This window comes from Lampetra fluviatilis, chromosome 12, assembly GCF_964198595.1.
Source record: "Lampetra fluviatilis chromosome 12, kcLamFluv1.1, whole genome shotgun sequence".
In the NCBI taxonomy this organism is placed as follows: domain Eukaryota; kingdom Metazoa; phylum Chordata; class Hyperoartia; order Petromyzontiformes; family Petromyzontidae; genus Lampetra; species Lampetra fluviatilis.
In genome coordinates, this window is record NC_136286.1 from 7538905 (window position 1) to 7559704 (window position 20800).

Below are 20800 nucleotides of genomic sequence, written 5' to 3' on the forward strand. Positions count from 1 at the left end.
ACACTCAGGTCACCGGGTTCAGAGTGTAGCGCACTCACCACAATGCCACCAATTCCCGATATTTGTAATTACAATGCACATTACCATTCTTTACTGTGATCAGTCCGTTTTGTTTGTAATGCTTTAATTGCAAAAGAGTTCAGCGTAAATTGGTCACACGCAATTTCACACGCGTCATTTAATTGTCCACACCGTGTGTAACCAGTTGACCCTGAAGAGTGTCTTTATTTCCGTGCAGGAAAATGTGAGACGTTTTGATGTTCATGCTAATTCATGATTACGTTTCAAGTTATAAAATATATCATTACTGTAATCAACAAAAGGGAAGTGAACATGGCACAGATGTAATAATTGCATTTAATCAACTGTGTGAATTATGTATTTAATTCGTGTATGTTTCGATTAGCAAGATTGACTACGTACGGTGCGAAAAAAGTTCAACATTTTTACATAACACTGTGTTACTTTAGTATAACTACATGTTAATTTTGATTCATGTTGTTTTTTTCTGACTTCATGTGAACGAAAAGACACAAATTCGCCAGTTTTCTCATTGAAAATAGGTATATTTCAAAATATAACTGTCCTGGTCACAAAAGCAAAGTTTGTGGGGAATAATAGCCATTTTCTGTACTTTTTAGGCATAAGCAATTACAAAATAACACTTACTACCCAGGAACATAATTGTGTTACATAGTGTAATCCACATGTTCCTATTTCCGTTTTTCAGTCTAAATCTGTGATTTTACATATTCCCTCTGTTTTGTAAACATAATAAATATATCTTCTTGGTTCTTTCGGTAAAGTCACGTAGAATGTAAATAATAAAATAATAAAATAAAACAATAAAATAATTCTCACGATGTTTCGGCCACAACGCAAGCAGCCGTCCTCAGGTGAAGAACAGGTCTGTCGAGGAGACAGAGTTGTGGCCGAAACGTCGTGAGAATTATTTTATTATGTTTTATTTTATTATTTTATTATTTCCATTCTACGTGACTTTACCGAAAGAACCAAGAAGATGAATCCCTGCAGTCACGAAAGCTTTAAATCGAAAAATAATAAATATACGTTCACACACTGAGGGGCCTCTTAAGAGTAGGGAACAATGGGTAGATTTCTACAGGCCCAACAGTCAGCTGATATGCTGGTGTGGTTAAAGTGTGAAGGACGACATTCCATGAAAAGCGGCTTTTGGCTAGCCATCGAATAAAGACGGTCACTGCATCGCTCGCTCTCAGATGTGTTTCTGTGGCGCCTGGAACACTCTTCCTCCCGATATTAGGAATCACACTGGAGAGCTATGCACTTGTAAATCAACATTGCAAACTCTTTTCTGTAGAACTGCTTTTTTGTGTTTTGTTTGTTGTCCTTCCCCCGCACCTCCGATTAGCACGGCTGGCTATGTGCCATGTGAAAGAAGTTCAACTTACATACACAGATGGTCACAGGCAGGAGAGGAGAGTCTTGAGCCTGGGTGAGAATTAGCGGAGGGTTATCTTAGAAGTGCAGACAGCCACAAGAAGGGATTCCAGACAATGCGAGCAGCAGCAGCAGAGATGCAGCGAGTACGCATCGAGCAAAGGTCGGCTGAGAGTTATGACCGAAGGTCTTGTTTGCTGGAGCGCAAAGCAAGTGCCTTCAGGGAAGATTTAGTGTTCATGTACGTTGCCAATTTGAACAATTATGATATGCTCAAGGGCACATTTGGCCAGGATGCTTGTGTTTCGACCAATCTTTTACCTCATTGCTCACAGCGACTGGCATAGGCGTGGTGATACCACATTCGTCATAATAGATGCAGTCCGCATTAGAAGCAGAGTGATGAATTAAGAACTAACGTGCATTGTCAGTTGCATTCTCGAATGTAAAAGAAGTCCAAACGTGCTAAGTATAGCAACATTATATTTATATCATGATGTCATATTACTAAGTGCTAGAGTTTGACTGGGTCACCAGTCACATTCTTATTTTCCATATTAACCGGTCTGGAGTTTGGCAATTGCACACTTGGCCCAACCGTAAATCTCAATTTACAATCGGATGTTAGAATGAATTGAGTTGTGCTTAGTGTGAGGTGGTCAATTTAAGGGCCAACCTACCAGAACATGACTGAGTTGCTTGGTGGTGAATGGAGGCCTTCAACTAGCAGTGGATTGACCATGGTCACGGCTGATGGTGACCTGGAGGTCCCTTCCAATCCTGCCAACCACAACACTCACTCCAAATATGTACGCAATGGCAATCACCACGCGTAATGTAGGCAAACCAGATTCCGGGTTTGTGTTTTGATCTGGGAATACCATCTAGTTAATGATACGCTTTTAATATCAAAGAGGTTTTTAATTAATCCACTTCTGGATGAAGACCTCTCCCGACGTCGTTTTGAGCATGGAAGTTATTTGACCATTGATCAGTGCGAAATGGTACTGATGATATCCATGGTCGGCTCTTCTACAACATGGTTCACTACTAGCTGTAGACACTGCCGGATGGAAATGTTGTTTTCTCCTGACACGAAACAGAAAACACGGTTGGAATATAGTTAGAGGAATATAGTTCGAGTAAAATAAGCAACACGCTTTTTAAAGGCAATATTTAAAGTCACCATATCGTTATTATTGCCATTTTAACTGGACGATGCTGCTTAAAAAAGTATTTTTTTCGAGGCAAAAAATATTTAACTCACATGATACACAGATTCAGGGAATTGCTGGAAAAGTTTCCGAGCACCAAAATATATCCTTTGATTAAATATGGTTGGTTTACAGCGTTTTATAAAAAATATTTTATTATTTCCCTTCTACGTGACTTTACTGAAAGAACCAAGAATATGAATCCCTGCATTCGCGAAAGCTTTAAATCAAAATTTTACAGCGCTTTGTTAATCCACTACTGGATGAAGGCTTCTAAACGTTTTTTTTACCATACTTCACCTTGCTGGTCAGCGCTGGTTGGTAAAGGGGCCAGTTGTGTAGTTCCCTGGAGCAGCTCAGACATCATCTGTCACTGATGTCAGCCGTGACCAGGAGTCGAACTCGGGTCGACCGAGTTTACAGCGCATCGCACGAACCGCCGCGCCACCGCTGCATGCGTTACGTGCAACTCTATTCATCTTCAGCTGTAATTATCGGTGCAATACTCACCAATTCCTTTTATATGCGCAGCGCTTTCTATTCCGATCTGTCCATTAGAAACCGCTGTAAAGAACAGCACGGAAGGTGTGAAAGGAAGCTTTCTCTGCCGGTAATTACCGATGCGACGGGAAGAAAAGAGCAAGCTTGTGTGTGTGTGTTTTTAAAGCATTATAATTTTGCACAGTTCACCGCATTATGTAGCGTATCTGCATGTGATAATGAACAAACCGGCATAATAGCCATACCCCTGGCAACAAATGATTAACTGGTATAACATTGTTGAGGTACAACATAGTCAAAATATTAATTTGGCTGGGTTTTTTTCTTAAACGCTGCGGATGATTTTTCTTGTTCACCTATTACATACTCTTTGGTTCTTTCGGTAAATAATAGATCACGACGTTTCGATCGCAACACAAGCAACCGTCATCAGGTGTGAAAAAACACAGCAGGAGGACAACTGATGACGGCTGTTTGCTTGTGTTGCGATCGAAACGTCGTGATCTATTATTTTTTCTACCCACGTGACTTTACCGATAGAAACAAAGAGCATGGATTCCTGCAGTCACGAAAGCTTCAAATCAACACCTATTACATTTCGAAGGGTTCCATTTTCCCAGGTAGGTATCCAACCTGTGTCATCAACCTCATAACGCACCTCGCCAAACCAGATCCAGCCCGGTGAACACTGCGCAGCCCTTGGAAATGCTCTAGCGACTTGGTTATTTAATTCTTTGGGAAATGTATTGACCTACCGGTAGTACAGATGTTTAGCAAATTCTCTTAATCGTTTAGAATCTGCCCATCACAGCTTGTGCAAATAGACAAGCATCGCTGCGCCTGTAAAAAAAAAAAGCCGCTTTTTTTTTCAGCCTTTTTTGTTTTGTAAAGTGCCTCGAGGTGTTTGGCCTACCCCGGCCTCACCGAGAGCTGTTTCCTTTTAGATGTTTTTAGATCACTAACAGGTAGTTTACCTCCGAGGCACGCAGCGGATAGCTGACACAGGTCTCCCAAGTCGCAGGGCTAATGGAGAAGTAATGAAGTGCACGATCGTTCACTTAGCGGAGATTCCGAGGTTGCTCGCTGCTGATTCTGCCGTGCCGTTGTGTAATGCACAACAACAACAACACCCCAACACGGCGGATGCGGTGTTGCACAAAAAAAGAATAATCTACGTATTTGATGATCATGTTGGAGTTAAAGCGGGAGAAAGATGTTTCGATGAGGCTTAGATAGTTCGGCAGAGCTGTTCCAGAAAGTGGTTACTCAATTGCCTCGAAGAAAATCATTACTGAAAGATCAGGTTTATACACTGCCCGTGCCTGTAAGGGATTACTTAAGAAGTGTTTGCAATGACCTATTGATCACAGAGGCACGGAGCCATTGTCTCCCTGGGCTGCCCTTCCAAATTAGGCAACCCAACCCATTACAAGAAATGGGATTTTGCAAATCCCTAATAATGTACATGCATGTAGAGGCACTGGCTATCCTGTTGCTCTTCTATGGATTCTGATTAATAAAACATTGCAGTATTTAGAGAGGCAGCACTTAAAAAGTAGAGAGAATCATGCATAGTTGAAACTGTTCATGGAAAATGAATTATACGGGAAGAAAGAAAATGTCTCACCTCCTTGGCACAAAAAATACATTATCTCGTAATTTGTTACAGAAAAAGGTTAGAGCCCATCATGCAGGTGTTTTATTTTTTTCAAATGCATTGCAAAATCTACCTTCATTCAGTGTCTGTAATTGATTTGACATTCTAACTTTTAAAAGGTGTAAATAAGTCTGAGAATTAGTGCATTTGTGGTTAGGTGAATGTAACCGAGGGTTGGCTTGGACGGGGGTAGGAGGGGGGGGGGATGGTGAGTGGTGGCGCGATGGTTAGTTCACTGTGCTATGAACACAGACATCTGAGTTCGATTCCCTGACATCAGTGGCAAGACACATCTGAATTGATATTGTCCTCTCCATTTCACCGAAATCGCACTGACCAGTGTGGTGAAATATGGTCAAACAACCCCGATGATCTCCTATCGATCACCGCGTGGGGATGTCTTCATCCAGCAGTGGATTAGCAAAGGGCTGCAAAGAAAAGGGTAACTGCAGCCTGGTTTTTTTGACGTTACGACAGTGATATATATGTACACTGCCCGCGTGCACTTTACCTGCTTCACATGTGCATTCGACGGACGGAGGGATTTTAAAGTAATTATTTTTCCCCCCTCATTCCATATCTCACAGCAAGTCATTAGAGCGGCGCTTGCTGTCAGTTGGTATCCTTGGGTGGCATTTTCAGTAAAAATGAGTTTTGGAAATATCTGCACGAGAAGTGCGACTTAAGTAAATGAAAGACAGTGCTGCACCATGAATAAGTCATTAATGCATAAATATTAAATTCCATTAGTGGGTGGGAATATGTTTGTAGAGGGAGACAAAAGTGCTTTGTTAACTGCATTATTAAGCTGGTAAAACCTAATATATTAAAAAACAAAAAAAAATCACTTGTACTGACACGGGTTCATTGCCGCACATGGCAGATCAGGAGCGGTGGATGAAACTGGAGTTGACAGCAGGACCAGCCATGAAGAAGGAAAGTCTCCCCTCTTCCTGTTTTAATGGAACTCATATTCTTTGAGCACAGCATCAAGCTGTCAATAGGAGACAGTCTGTCGCCACTGCCTACCTGCCCTCTACCCATCACATTTCCCGCCCATCTAACAGCCGCTAATGCTGCAGTTCTCAACACTTCACCACTCGAAACAGTCTAATACAGTAATCTATAGTGAGGTCTGGGTGGTTTTTTTCATCTTCAGCTATTGTTATTATTTCTACCGTTATCCGACCCCTGCTAAGTGCGGGTTCAGACAACAAATGAATGCGATCAAAGTTAAATATAACGATGCTGGTAATGCATCGGTTCTTCAAAAAGAATTAAACAAAACATTCCAAACTTGCAACCCTCTGTAAATCCACTGCTGCGTGGAAGCTGCATCAGTTGTGAAGGTTGTACTGGCCATACTTCACCACGCTGGTCAGTGCGGATTGGCGAAGGCGTGGATGCCCAGGGACTGTTAGCTGTGGCTGGGGATCCAACTCAGCTTGCTGAATTCATACTGGAATGGGCTAACAGCACCGCCACTGCTCCACACATGAGAATAATACTCGTCACAGGGAAATAAATAAATTGTATGGTATGGCGGTACCCACGACACTGTTAGCGCACACACACACATGCGGATTGTTACTGAGCATCATCCTCATCATTATGAGTCGTAATTAATCTACTGCTGGATGAAGGAAGGCCTCGCCAAGCCACCACCGTCTCCCACGATCCTGCGATGCAATCCTATTAAGCTATTAACTATTTTTATTTCATCAGGTAAGGCTCACTGAGCTGTATAGCTCATTGGTAGATGTGACAGAGCCGATTTTGTTTTTCCATTTCCACAGTGGTCATCCTCTGGGGCATGTTCCCTCCTTTGGCTGCTGGTCAGGTGTTAGTCTCGCCCATTGGCCATCTTTCCTTTCTAACAAGCCCATTTACTTTAATCCACGGTCAAGTGTGTTGCCACCAACCTGCCCATGTCCCCTAATCCCTGTGTTTTTATTTCGGTCCCAAGCCTGCGTCTCTCCGTGCTTCTCTACCAACTTGTATACGTTTTTTGTCCCATCCGCTTCGTCGGTGGTCATGTTTCCGATCCGTACGTCATAGCAGGTGATGCTCGGGCATTAGACACTGTTTTTTTTTCTTCCTTTAGACAAGTTAGACAACAACGGCAATTTTTTTCGCGTCGTCATCAAATTCAGCTCTTAATTTATTTATTTTTCCGGGTACAATAAATAAGAAAAGCGCTTGTCCATAACAAATGCCCCGATCAAACTCGCGCGCTCTGTGTAGAAAGTGAGCCGTATAATGGCGTTGCTCAAAGGTGGTTTGTTGTGCTTGGATACAGTGATCTATTGGGGCAATCAGATACGTTACCTGATGTGAGTTTACCTAATAACGTGCTGCCCATTGTGCTTGTTGGTCACTCAACTATCAGCATTTCATCACATATTGATAGTACCACATCTCACTATAATGAGCCCTTGGGAGACAACTTGAACGTTAAATGGAACGATGAGTGATAAATTGTAACCTGCCACGACTGACCTTTTCAGCTGGTGAATTAATGATAGTTGCCCTATTGAGAAGTTCTTGAAGTTTGCATTTCATGCTATTGCTCCACTTGGGTCTCTGGTAAACATCATTTATATGCAAATGTGTCACTTAGAGACGGCTGCAGGGGACCTCCTTCATCGGGTCTCTTTGAGGCATCGGTCTCAGCGCTCTGATCATTTATCTAAGAGGATATTTTTAGGCATGAGATGTTTGCAAGGTGGTGTCTCACCCGTGACGAAACTGTAGTTTTCTAAATGACCTATTTATTGTAGTGTCACATTGCAGGCTTGAATGCTTGGTAAAATATATGCCCCTGGAAGGAAAAAAAAACCCCGAATTATTGGGGTGTACGCATAGATGCTGGGTGGAGTGGTGGCGCAGTGGTTTGCGTACTACGCTATGGGCCCCGTGAACTGAGTTTGATTCCCGGCCATGGCTACCGTCGGTGTTGAGTGATTTTCGAATGAAACCTGGACGCACCCCCCCCCCCACCCTTTACCATCTTCCACTGACCAGCGAAGTGAAGTATGGCCAAACGACCTCAATGACTCATAGGGAGTAGGGAACCCTTAATCTCTTCTTGGTTCTTTCGGTAAAGTCACGTAGAAGGGAAGTAATAAAATAATAAAAATAAAACATAATAAAATAGTTCTCACGACGTTTCGGCCACAACGCAAGCAGCCGTCCTCAGGTGAAGACCAGGTCTGTAGGGGAGACAGTGTTATTAGGCAGGTCTCCCCGACAGACCTGGTCTTCACCTGAGGACAGCTGCTTGCGTTGTGGCCGAAACGTCGTGAGAATTATTTTATTATGTTTTATTTTTTTTTATTTTATTACTTCCCTTCTTCGTGACTTTACCGAAAGAACCAAGAAGATGAATCCCTGCAGTCACGAAAGCTTTAAATCGAAATTTAACCCTTAATCTGTCGGAGTACAGACAAAGTGATGTAAACTATATCTGTATACAAGGTGGGAGGTGCATTAATTAGCTGTGTGGTACGGTTAGTTAAACCGATGTGAACAAAACCTTCATAGGTCGTTTTCTTGCTGAACTGAACGTGTTTGCTGTCAGACGCAGATGTGTTACGAGGAAGATAATGGCACCGGTTATTAGGCAGGTTATTCACCTCGTTTGTGCATTCACATCGTCACCCTTGATGCCTGTTGCTAAGTAAAAGCCTGTCGACAAAATGACGGTCACGCACAATTCTCTACTTAAGGGGTGATTGTGAAAATGTGGTTGATCACATTTTCACCTGGGGAATCATTTAGCACACGAAGCTTAACTTCTGTGCCGTCATGCACATGCACAATAACGCAATTGTACATTTCTCATGCCAGTGCATTAATCAATACAAATTAAATATACGGGGGATGGGGGGTTGGAAGGAGTGGAGGAAAGGGGGGGGGGGGCAGGTGATATTTTTTTTTCTTCTTCCAATTTAAACAGTCGTATTGTTTGCCTTTGATGTGAATGGAGAGAATTGTGTGTTTAAAGTCGGTTTCTGCACAGAAAAATGATTGGCCTGTGATTTACTGCAGAGGGTGACTTCTGGCAAACTGAATTGCGGTAAAGCTGAGGCGAGGTTCACAGGTGACAAACATAAAAGCGGAGGGATACGGTTAAATTGAGCTCCCCCTCAAATGACAACAAATAGGAGACTGGTAAATAGTATGGTAATGTATTCCGGGGGAGAGCTTTTTAGATTCAAAAAAAATATATACAACACCATTAATTCCTCTTTGAAAATAGATGGCAGCTGCAGCAATTGAATAACAGAAAATCCTTAATGAAGTTATTGTTAGATTTAATAGAGACGGTGAACAAAGCGCGGAAGCGCTCTGTCTCACGCACGCTCATTTTTTTGGTAGATAAAAGGAATAGGGTGCGACCTCACCAGCTGATGAATGCGGTGACATCTTCCGTGCGGTGTCTTTTATTGTGGCCTACGGGAAAGGTTAGAACCATCAAATTTCACAGTCTGGAAATCCAGTCATCTCAAGCAGTGCGGTATCAGGTCATCTAAATTAATCTTAGAACCTAAATAATAAATATGTTGGTTACCAACTGGGTGAAAAGAAAAAAAAACAGTTGTTGCATTACAATTAGGTACAGTAGAATAAAATGCTGTGAATAATGCATGACGGTATCGTTGCACTGTTTGCACCGTACGATACACCGTACTTATTTTGGGTATAGGATAGGAAAACACGAATAACGCTCTAATCCACGTGTAAAAATACAGTCTTGCAATATTCTCCCATCTGCAACTTTGCACAAAATGTTTCTAATTGCCTGCCACCACTGGCATGTGGCAGCAGGACATTTCTGTACAGTTTTATTCAAATTATGGTTCGTTGAATATCAAAAAACAAACCTCATAAATAAAGTAGCCTTTTTTTTTCAAAGCAACTATCTGAAATCAGAGTTGGAAAACATATTGTACTGATTGGATGCGATCTGGCTTGCTTGGGCTGCACTGCATTTGAAACGGAATCTTTCTGTTTCGCAGTTGTCACAGTAACACATATTTAGCCCCTAGCACCCTCAGTTTACCGAGAACATTCAACATTAATTCACTCTAATTTATTTAAACCAACATCGTCACGGGGCTTGTCATTCTAATAATGTTCAGTACTTTATGGGTCTGTCTCCTTTGCCTGTGGCTTGAAATTGGTTACGGTTTAGTAGCTCAATAATTCAGGGCTGATGTGCTTTTGCCCAGGGCTTCTATTAGCATCTTGCTGCTGTCTCTGAACCTAAGGGATCGCAAAGCGTGGGAGAGATTTGCTTGCCCGAGAGACAGGCGCGTTTTCGGGCAGTGTGGCCCATGGAAAACAGTGAAGGATATAGAGAGCTGTAAGAAATAATTGCATTAATGGTTGGGAGAAGGGGGAAATGTGGAAGGATCAGAGTTCAGACTTGATCTCACATTAACAACATGTGCTGTAATGAACTCATTACACTCAACGGTTATTAAAAGTGAAATTCCCTAAAGTGGTGAACTGATGTATTTAATTTGCCTTATGTGCAGTAATTAGGATTATGTGGGTGGTGGTGTGCATTTGACTCGAGTTTTGATTACCTACAATTAATCCGTCGCATTGTACACGGTCAAGCATGTTTAGCAGCAGATGTTTTTCCCACCAGGAACCATGCGTTCGCCATGAGGACCATTTGGATTTCAATTCAATGCGATCACACTATGTGTTGGTGTGACAGTAGCATTGCTCGGCACGGCGAGTCTTAACTTGTCCTTTCTTTATTTAACGAATTCTTCATTGTGCGCAAGAGTGCTAGATATTTTTGCGTATGTAAGATGGATTTTTTTGCAATTTAAAATAAAATTGCATTTCATTCGGTATATGTGTACATCCAAATCAATGCAATTATAATGCAACAATGTGTAACATTGCCTTTTTGTGTTTATGCATGTGTGAAATAATGGCTTGCAATCTTACATTTTTTGCTTTGTTTTTTTTCTCCCAGGGTGAGTCTTTTTTCGTCACGACAGTAAAAATGAGAAACCAGAAATGCAACTGCAGTCACTTTCAAATGTATTGGATGTGGCTTTACCAAGGATAGAGTCAATATAGAAAAGAAGATAACCCAAGGATAGGGCCTTGAAGGAATCCATAGCAAAGTGGTATTGCAGTCCTCCAGCCAAAACCTCCTCGCTTTGCGCTATCCCAGTCGCAGTGGGTGATCATAAACCCCGTGCAGACTTCCCACGGGCGATGTGGATCACATCTGATGCCCAAGAGGCGATTACTACAGGACGATCCCCATCACAGATGTGGTGAACTTCGCACAATGGAAAGCATCGTGAACAGTCGCCCCTGATACTCGGTTCCTGGCAGGATGGTGACACAAGTCCATTTCCGCATCCGATGATGTCCTTGACTGGATATTTGAGCTCGATCTACCCTTGTATATTTTCTTATTTCCACATGACGAGAGGAGAATAGCAGTGAATAACTAAAGGATATGAATGGAGCATTGTTGGAGGGGCACCTGAGATGAGCATACATTGTTTGAGACAGTCAAGTATCCGTTAAAGGCAGCATTGATGTGAAAGAAAACAAGGTAGACAATTCCAAATTGCAGGTGTATAATATATCAGTGTGGTGTATTTTATTATCCACATGAACCTTGACAAAAATGTCGCCTTACCTTGAAAAAAAACAACCCATCTCACCGCTCTCTATTTGTCGTAGAAATCTTTTTGCTCGCCATAAGTGAGCTGCACAGACCCTTCTAATTATTCAAGTTAGTGTTAATGGGTGCTGGTTTTATTTGTTTTGGTGTGCGCTTTGAATGTAGTCCAAAGTGTGATCGGGTATGAAGCACTTCACAGGCCATGATGTTAAATCGTCACTGGTTGGTTAACCAGCTCTCGGGTTATTGTGCTTGCAGAATTGAGTGATGCGCAAATTGGCAAACGGCACAGGTGGAGGAACGGATGAATGCGTAGCGGACCGTCGTGTCGTAATACATTTTTGCAAGGTTAACTGGGGGAATAAGGGAGAAATAAATTCAAATTTAGCCCAATAAAACAATTTATTATCCTGTAACTTATGGTAACTTACCCCGCGGCAAGGTTAACTAACCGTAAACTAACCAACCGCATCTTTTAAAATGGACTGCGTTTTTAATGCTTTCACATCTTTCAGCCACATAAATTGGGATGGCTGCTTACTGAAAACTACATTATATAGCTATCAAGCCATATGAAATATGTAATGTTGCAGTGCTTTCATTAATGGTATCATTTCACCACAAATACAGCCTCGCACACATACATACACACCAAAAGGGGCCAGAATGTATTGCCATACATGCCAGTTTTGCAAAACTCCAATACAAGCAGCAGGAAATTGCATAGCATAAAAATTCCAATTTACCAGTTTCACCGAGTGCGTAAAATATAATATGGTCCCGTGCACCTCGTAGAATCCTTGGGAGGGAGGTAGAAGTGTTGCGTAATCTTGCCTGAGCCTGGCTCATGATGGTCCTCGAATTGTGCGTGCGCGCGTGTACGTGCGCGTACGTGCGTGTACGTGCACGTGCGTGTACCTGCATGCGTGTACGTGCGCGCGTGTACGTGCGTGTGTGTACGTGCGTGTGCACGCGCGTGCGTGTACGTGCGTGCGTGCGTACGCGTGTACGCGAACGGTTTTGCTATTAATTTAGTCATTCGCGCATACATGTTGGTGAGTGTGCACATGTGCATCCATGTGTGGTTTTAAGCAATTCTGTTTATATTTACTTGTGTTCATGTGTTCATTTGTGTTCGTGTGTGCGTTCGTGTGTGTGTACACGTGTGTTCATGTGTACGTTTGTGCATGCGCGTGTACCTGTGTGTGTGTTTGCGCCCGTGCGTGTACATTTTGTTGCGCGCGCGTGCATGTCCACATTCGTGCGTGCGCGCATTCACATTCACGTCGTGCCGGCGTGCGTATTCGCGTGCGTGCGCTTGTTCACGTGTTTGCGTGTATGTGCGTGTGCGCGTGTGCGCGTGCGTGTGTGCGTGTGCGGTTTGTCTGCGCCGTGTGGAAGGTGACCGTGAGGATGTTTGAGCGAGGCGGCAGGAGCTGGGGATGGCAGCCGAGCACGGGCACCGCCGTCATTCCCTACAACGCCCACATCGTCTTCCGCGTGTGCGGGGAGGATGCAGACGCCAAAATCCCCGCCAATGACATTGACAGGATCATCCTGAGCATATGAGATTGATTCGGCGTAAAAAAAAAAATCATAACCGCGGCGCATTAACCGCCGCGATGTCCCGCCATCTCGGCTGATCAATTAACGGGATTTGTGTTTTAACTAATCGAAACATAAATCTCATCAGCCCCAGGTCAGTGGACATGAAAGGGTGCAACATCACAACATTAATATGTTTGTCTTTTACTTACCACACAAGGACATTTGACTGGAATACAGGATGGAGATTTAATCAGACTGGCTTGAGGGCTGTTTGGCTAATGTATATAAAAAAAAAACCTCAACCTCTTAGGATAGGAATATAAATTGGTGATAAATATTTCATATCATCTCACAATAAGTGGTTTCATTTTGAAAAATAATCAACGTAACCAACAGCCCCGAATGTTTAAATGCGCACTCGTGATTGATTTTTAAATAAAATTTTTACATTGTTAATCCTTCACGTGTATTTATATTACAAGCTCATATATTCTTTTCAAAGTTAAAGTCAATGCATGCTTTTTAATTTTTCGTCATGAATTGTCTGTTCTTGTAAACATTCTGTGGTCTTCTGACTTAAGGTTTGTATGGTTCAATGATCTCTATAAACTTGATTTGAATTGCCGTGTGCCTTACAATATTAGATTTGTTAAGCAATCAGAAGCATAATTCCTTTGTTAAAGATTTGCATACTTATAGTTACACAACATTGCCATGTATTTCATTGAATGCCTTGAACTTGAAATCGTTAAATGCATAGTAATTTGTTGAAACATGTAGGCTTGCATGCTTCGAGTTACATTGAGATATCAAAAAAAGAAACCCATGGATTTGAGAACATAAGCAGGGCAAAGACATTTATTTTTTATTTTTCTAAGAAGTAAGTCGGCTTCGGCAGGACACTTTGCGAGAAGGAATAGTCAAGGTTCAAGAATAGTGAAGGAGTGGCAGCCAAGAAGTGTAACACGTCCTAAAGGGCGTCCGTCTCGGAGATGGAGCGTGCAGGAGCTAGTTGGACTAAATAATCGCAGGATTATGAGAGATGGTGGTGGCTTGGAGAAGACTTCATCCAGCAGTGGATTGATCATGGCTGATGATGATTGTACTCTACGATGAGCCAGTCGATTTTGGTGGCGTTATATCATAGTTTTTCAAAAGAAAAATATGATTTGGCTTCATTGGAAATGAAGAATCCCAATTGTGCATCGCCTCTTCAGATAGATGGAGTCATATGGTTGTAGTTTTTTCCAGCCCATTCGTTCGAACAAATATTGCTTCTGCGGAGCTGAATCCCGTGTTCAATGAACTAGAAAACCACTCGTGAAACTACTGCGGTTTCGTAAAGTTCAGTGGGTTCAATTTCAGCAATCTCTTAGACGTTGTCACTGATTTTCTGCATGGGGTTGTGCCTTATTCCTTTGCACAATCTATTATCTTAAGGCACCAACAGTTTTTTTCCCTCCAAATCAAACCTCTAGCATGCAGCATTGCTGCTGGCTTGTGGTACCAATCAGGCCGTATGTGTACGGTAGTTTAGAGAAATGTGGATTTATGAATGTTGACAGTTGAATTTTACGATGATCTTTGCCGTTACAAATGGAATTGCATTCTCATCCAAGCTCAGCGTAGCCAATAATGGGTCCTGGTTAATGAGCTGACCCAACACTCACCACGGTATTTCAGAATGACCTCTGCGTGGCCCTTTGCGCTGCCTGACCTTATTATATCCATGTCTCTTTAGCCACTGAAAGTCAAGGCGATCTTTAAAGTTAATTACGTATTTACTGGTAGCAAGAAAATCATCCAATCATCATTACTGTTGTCATCTGTAACGTATCACCACTCAAGAGTAAAATGTGGAAACGAATCGGCTTAAAGTCTTTTATTAAAAAAATGTCCCTGCTGATGTTTCTCCCATTTGTTTTTGAAGCACACCATTAAACAAAAAACAGCTGCTATATTTAAAGTGTGCACACATTCTTTCTCAATTCGAGAAACATGCGAACTCTTAACTAATACACCTTTCAGAAAAAAAGAACTCGGCACATTCGTCAGTAATATTTTTTTTTAATGAGCGACGTTTTGGGCAATCGCTCTTTTTCATAGCACATGACGAAGGGCCATTGTCCGAAACGTCGCCAATGATATATGTTTTTGTTCATTTCAGGCCAAATATTATTGACGAATGTTTAGTTGTTATTTGTGCGTGTGTAGCATTGTCAACGCAGCATCACCACATCATTTATTGCACCTTTAACCGTGCTGTTTGTTGCTAGCCGCGTGGCATTTTGGGAATATCGGGCCTCTTGGGCCCGTGCTCAGCAACGGTGATTTAAAAGCACAACATACTAAAATGTCCACACTGCATTTTAGTTTCTTCACCTCCGCTTAGAAACCGAAACTCGCGCGCGGTTTCTTTTCTTTTCGCCCCCCCCCCCACAACATCCGCAAAAGACATGTCGGAGGCCTCAGAGTAATTTGTGGTGATGAAGGCCTCAAGCAAACAATGGAAGTGCATCCGAGTGTGGCTGTGTGGGTCGTTGCCGTGGATCTGTGCTCGCTTCACCATGCAATCACAGCCTGTCGCCATCTGTTCCAAACCGCTATTCTTCAATTTCACAACCTCGCCGCAGACGCGACGGCTTCCCAGTAACTCATCTTTAGAGCGGCCGCTAAATTTGTTCCCTCTAAGAGAAGGGGGCCGCCGGCGCCATTGCCGGCGGTATTTCTCTATAACCCCTGGTAGTTGTTGGGTTCAGGCCATCTATCTTGCGAGCGGCCGCGGCTTTGAATCAGCGGCCCCTTGGAGATAATGTACAATGTGTGGAGGGGGGCAGACGAGCGTGATGAATGTGTTTTGTTGTTTTGTGAGGAATTGTATTAGCCCGAGTCATGATAGATGGTGTCATGATGGAACACGGGCTAACGGAGAATAAGAACATGTTTTTAATGACCGACAGAGAGAGAGAGAGAGCACTAACATATTTTTTTGTCTGTGACAGCAAACGATGATTCAATATTACAAATAGAAATTGCATGATTTTTTTTGTTTGTTTTGTTCATGTACACACTGTGCTAGCCCTTAATTGCCTTGGATAAGTCCATTAAAGTGCTGTAAACCCATTGAAAAACTGCCGCCAATGTCTCTAAAAGTTCATTTTCGGGTTCAATTTTGATGTCCTGCTCTGGAGTAAATAACTCCACCAATCTGCCGTTAACAACAGCTTGTGCGCTCTCTCGGCTAGCCACTCCACCGCTATTGAGAACAGGAAGCCACTGAAAGAGGTTGCAGCGAGAGGGACACTAATGCACATCGAGCCAGTTAAATGTTCCGTCCGTCCATTTCTGCCTCCCTCAATTACGAGCTGTGCGCACGAGAATCCGAGAGCACACCTAGCACGAGCCGCCCCCCAATGTGCCGGAGTCACTACTTTTTTTGACGAGACCCGTGAGCTTTGTTCAGCAAATGGGGATACGCGTCTTGGCACTTAGCAGATGCTCATCAGCTCTTTCTTTGATACGCGCACAATGAAGGGGGAAGATGCTCCTCCAACTTACGTGCTTGCATAATGGCCGCGGTGGTTAATGTAACGTGTTTACGTTTTTTTCTCTCTCTCTCTCCTATTTCCTGCTAAATGACATTAGTTGTGCAGACTATTGTCCGGCCTTATTGCGAATGTTACTCGGATCTCCCTTTGTGCAGCACTTGGTATACAAGGTCTGATCAATAGCTGAATGGTGTTCATATTTTCCTATACAGTGGTATACTATATATACTTGCATTTGCTCTTGTGAATCTGCTGCATTTTTACTTATTTAATAATCAAAAAGTATTTGAATAACTCTTCAAGTAGGCCAATTAATGCTTTTAAGCATATTTCCTTTTTTTTTGTCATCGTCGTCGTATGCGCAAAAATAGCAGATGTTGAGGTCAATATTGCTGCCAATTTTTCAATTTAGGGCAGCAACTAATATAATCCAATGACTGCTTTAGTCAGAATTCTTGTTGTCTTCGTGTGGGTGGAGAGTGTCGGTGCTTTCCTTGGAGACCACGATCAAGCACATGGACATCTTGCAAGTAATTGTTCTTTATGTTTTAAGTATGAATTATAATGGAACATTTTGACATGTGTAGGTAGGTATTGTTTTTTTTGTGAGCAGAAAATAGTAACCCTGTACCTTGGTTATAATTGCGCTGTTGGGCCCTGGCATTTACTTGGACTGATTGAGGTATAAATCTGCAGCTCGCTCAGTTGCGTGAAGATACTCTCGACCATTTACGTGTCGCAAGCATTGGCCATTGCCGATGGAGTTGCAATCGCCATCAGCCATGGTCAGACTACTGCTGGATGAAGTCCTCGCCAAGCCGATGGCATTTTTCACGATCCTGTAATGGTCAACGCAGTGGAAGGATTGAGGATGAATGCAACTTAATTTCACCCAGAGTGCGCCTGAACTCATCACGTCTCGGTAACCAAAGTAGCTTTGAGTCTGGATAGTGCTTAGATGGGTGACCGCAATGCATAAAACAGGTGTTATAGGCTGCTGCTTCTGGGTCAGCAGAGGTCAATGCACAAAAGCCCAGTGTTGTAGTGTATCATGCTCCCTACCTTCACCAAGTCAAACTGGTGAAGTATGACCAGATAAGCACGACAACCTTACAGCGTTGGGTATTGAAATGTTTTCATGGGAGTATATGAACACACCTTTATGGACTTCACGGCTATATAAAATAAACGCACCCTACAACAGACGATATTCCCCACAGTTTATGATTATTCCATAATTGTTGCTATTATGTGAACAGCATGGCTTTATAGAGGCATACGATAGACAGGCTTCTCACTCCAAGTCAGCTCTTGCCCTCCCGGCTCGCAGTTTGCGCGCTCCTGATGACAATTGTAACCAGGTGCACTCTTAAAAAACGAGGGCTTCGGTAGCAGCACAGGTATAAATTGCTAACTCCAGACTATTCATTTATTTTTTTTCAAGTCAGGAGGCGTGAGGGTAGGCGGAGGACAAAAACACTTGTCAGAATATCTCACATTCATGCAAGGAAATTGTGAAGCTGTTAAAGCCACAATGCTTCCATAATATATTTCTAGAGGATACCGTCAGTGTGGGGTTTCGTGGGTGTGTGTGTGTGCAATTGCTTAGTTATTGTGCATGTCCTTGGCATACAAAACTGGCGAGTTAATATTTTATAGCACAATTTGGGTCAGGGTAGGTGGCCCCAGTTTGACCACATTCATGCAGCAATAACCTTGACATGCGCTGAGTGCAAAAGAAAAAAGGAAATCTGCAGGAAGCATTGAGATTATGTGTGCATGATCCAGAGTCAATTAATTTTTTGGAGATGTAATCTCCACAAAACCTTGTTAGGGCACTGGTTCAAATTTTAACAAAGATATTCATCTTGCTATTGATCCCGGGATATCGTGATGGGTAGCAGGATTGATAGAAAGCAGGGGGAAAGCCCACAAAGAGGCACTGGACAATCTCGGCACTTGCATTTCTGGAATGGCAACATGTATCGTAGTGTTCAGAGATGAATCTCTGCATGTTCTGCCACTACATATTTTGTATTGGATACATGCGCAATTTGAGAAAGTAGATATTTATCTTTGAAATTGAAGTCCAAAATGTTCCTTGGGTCAACATTGTCCATGAAACGGAACGCGTTCAAGATCGTGTCCACCTCGGAGATGTAATGATGAATTCCAGCTCACGTGCCGGGTGCTCGTTGGCTTTGTCACATCGCAGGACCGTGAGAGATGACGACGGCAGTGGCTTGGGCAGGTCTTCATCCAGCAGTGGATTGACCATGGTCGTTGATGACTCTACATGCTGTGCAATCAAAGTTAGATTGATGTATCTTCTTGGTTCTTTCGGTAAAGTCACGTAGAAGGGAAGTAATACAATAATAAAAATAAAACATAATAAAATAATTCTCACGACGTTTCGGCCACAACGCAAGCAGCCGTCATCAGGTGAAGATCAGGTCTTTACCTGAGGACGGCATGCTTCCTGCAGAACCAAGAAGATGAATCCCTGCAGTCACGAAAGCTTTAAATCGAAAATTAGATTGATGTTGTTATTAAAAAGTAAACCTGTTAAACGAATTAAGTCTTTGCACGGTTTTCGCTTCTAAGATTGTACTAATTGTAGCCGTGTTCACCATCGAATGGGGTAGAGTGGTTGCGCAGTGCTCGTCGACTGAGCTATTAGTCTGGCAACCTGCGTTCCATTCCTGGCCATGGCGAACATCCAGCAGCAGCAGAAAAAAAAAATGGGCCGGGTAATTAATGATTTATTTTGTTATTTGATTACACCTTCACATACGAATGTGCGGGCAAATAATACCTGCCGTTGAAATGCGCCATGTGTAACCATGAAATCACTGTTGGGCAATTGTTGTTGCTCAGGTGTGCACATTGTTCTTGAAGTTAATAAATTTTGCCGTGAACATAAACAACCTCAGTTCAACACGTAGGCTTTCGCAATCAATATCATCCATAAGTGACGTAATCACATCTATCCCTCTATTTAAGGAACGGAACGGGAGGATTTCTCCACAAATCTGGCTGTCGCCTGATGAAGCTAGTTGTAATTTCTGGTGAAACGCTGTACTCAGATTGTAAATGTTTTGGATTTGCTCTCCAACACACCTGTGTGCTGTACCAGTAACGAATTGGCCACGTTCTGTTTACGTGACAAACCTTACTAATTGGCTGTCTCAGGTGGTGGCGGGTTTAACGACGCATTTATATTTACGCGATCTAACCCAACACAAAAACTATTATGGATAGATAACCTCCCGCACCTTTACACGCACATGTACTGCAATCAGCACACCCCGCTCGAATACAATCCACACGTGTACATGTACAGCCCTTTGACAACCCACTGCATGAGGACTTCCCCATACTGTGCGGACCATGGGGTATTATTTGACCATACTTCACCATGCTGGTCTTTGCGGATTTGGTGAAGGTGGGGGAGCATATACATTTAGCCATAATCCAGTGCCATAAGTGTTTTTGGTGCACAGATCCATTGCAGTCAGGAACTGTGATCAGGAGCTGTCTTGCATGATCAGAGTGCTTTTCATTGTCTAGTAGTTGTGTCTTTCCAAAACTGCCCTGACCACTGTGGTGAAGTGTGGTCGTGTCTGTCTCACATTCACTATGGCCCCCAGCCCTTTGCATCTCTGATTCAGCCAGCCGTGGCGTCGCTTGGGTAGGTGACAAAGCAGAGGGCGCTTAATAATCACCTTGTATGAAGAGGACGCCGTCTGGGTTTGGTTTTTGCTACGTACAACAACGGCCGTGGTACGTCCGTTGGTCTTCTTTCGCACCGCACGTAGCCAAAGCAGGCTAATCGGAGGTGGTGAATCTAACCTCGTCACATCGGAGACAGAATTGTCAGAACTCAACTGGCGCGCTGTTGGACTCAGCGAGGTGAGAAGTGAAGGAGAATGGAACGAGAGGCGATGGTAGTAATTATGGAGGAGTGCGAAGTTATTAGTCTCTCTGCGAATTAAACATGTAATTGTAAGATCGTCAAGAGTACTGCAGATGGAATTGTCCATGAACACTCAAGCTCTCGAATCACTACTAGTTAAAGATAATTCAAACAAGTGCTCCAACAAGAAGCCACCGAGATGTAGATGCAGACCAAGTGTATGAATAACTTAACTAATTTCGAGACAGGGAAGGGGGGGGGGTGTAAAATGCGCAAGACAATAATCGGCGACTTCAGTGCAACGGCAGATAAAAGGTGCGGAGACAA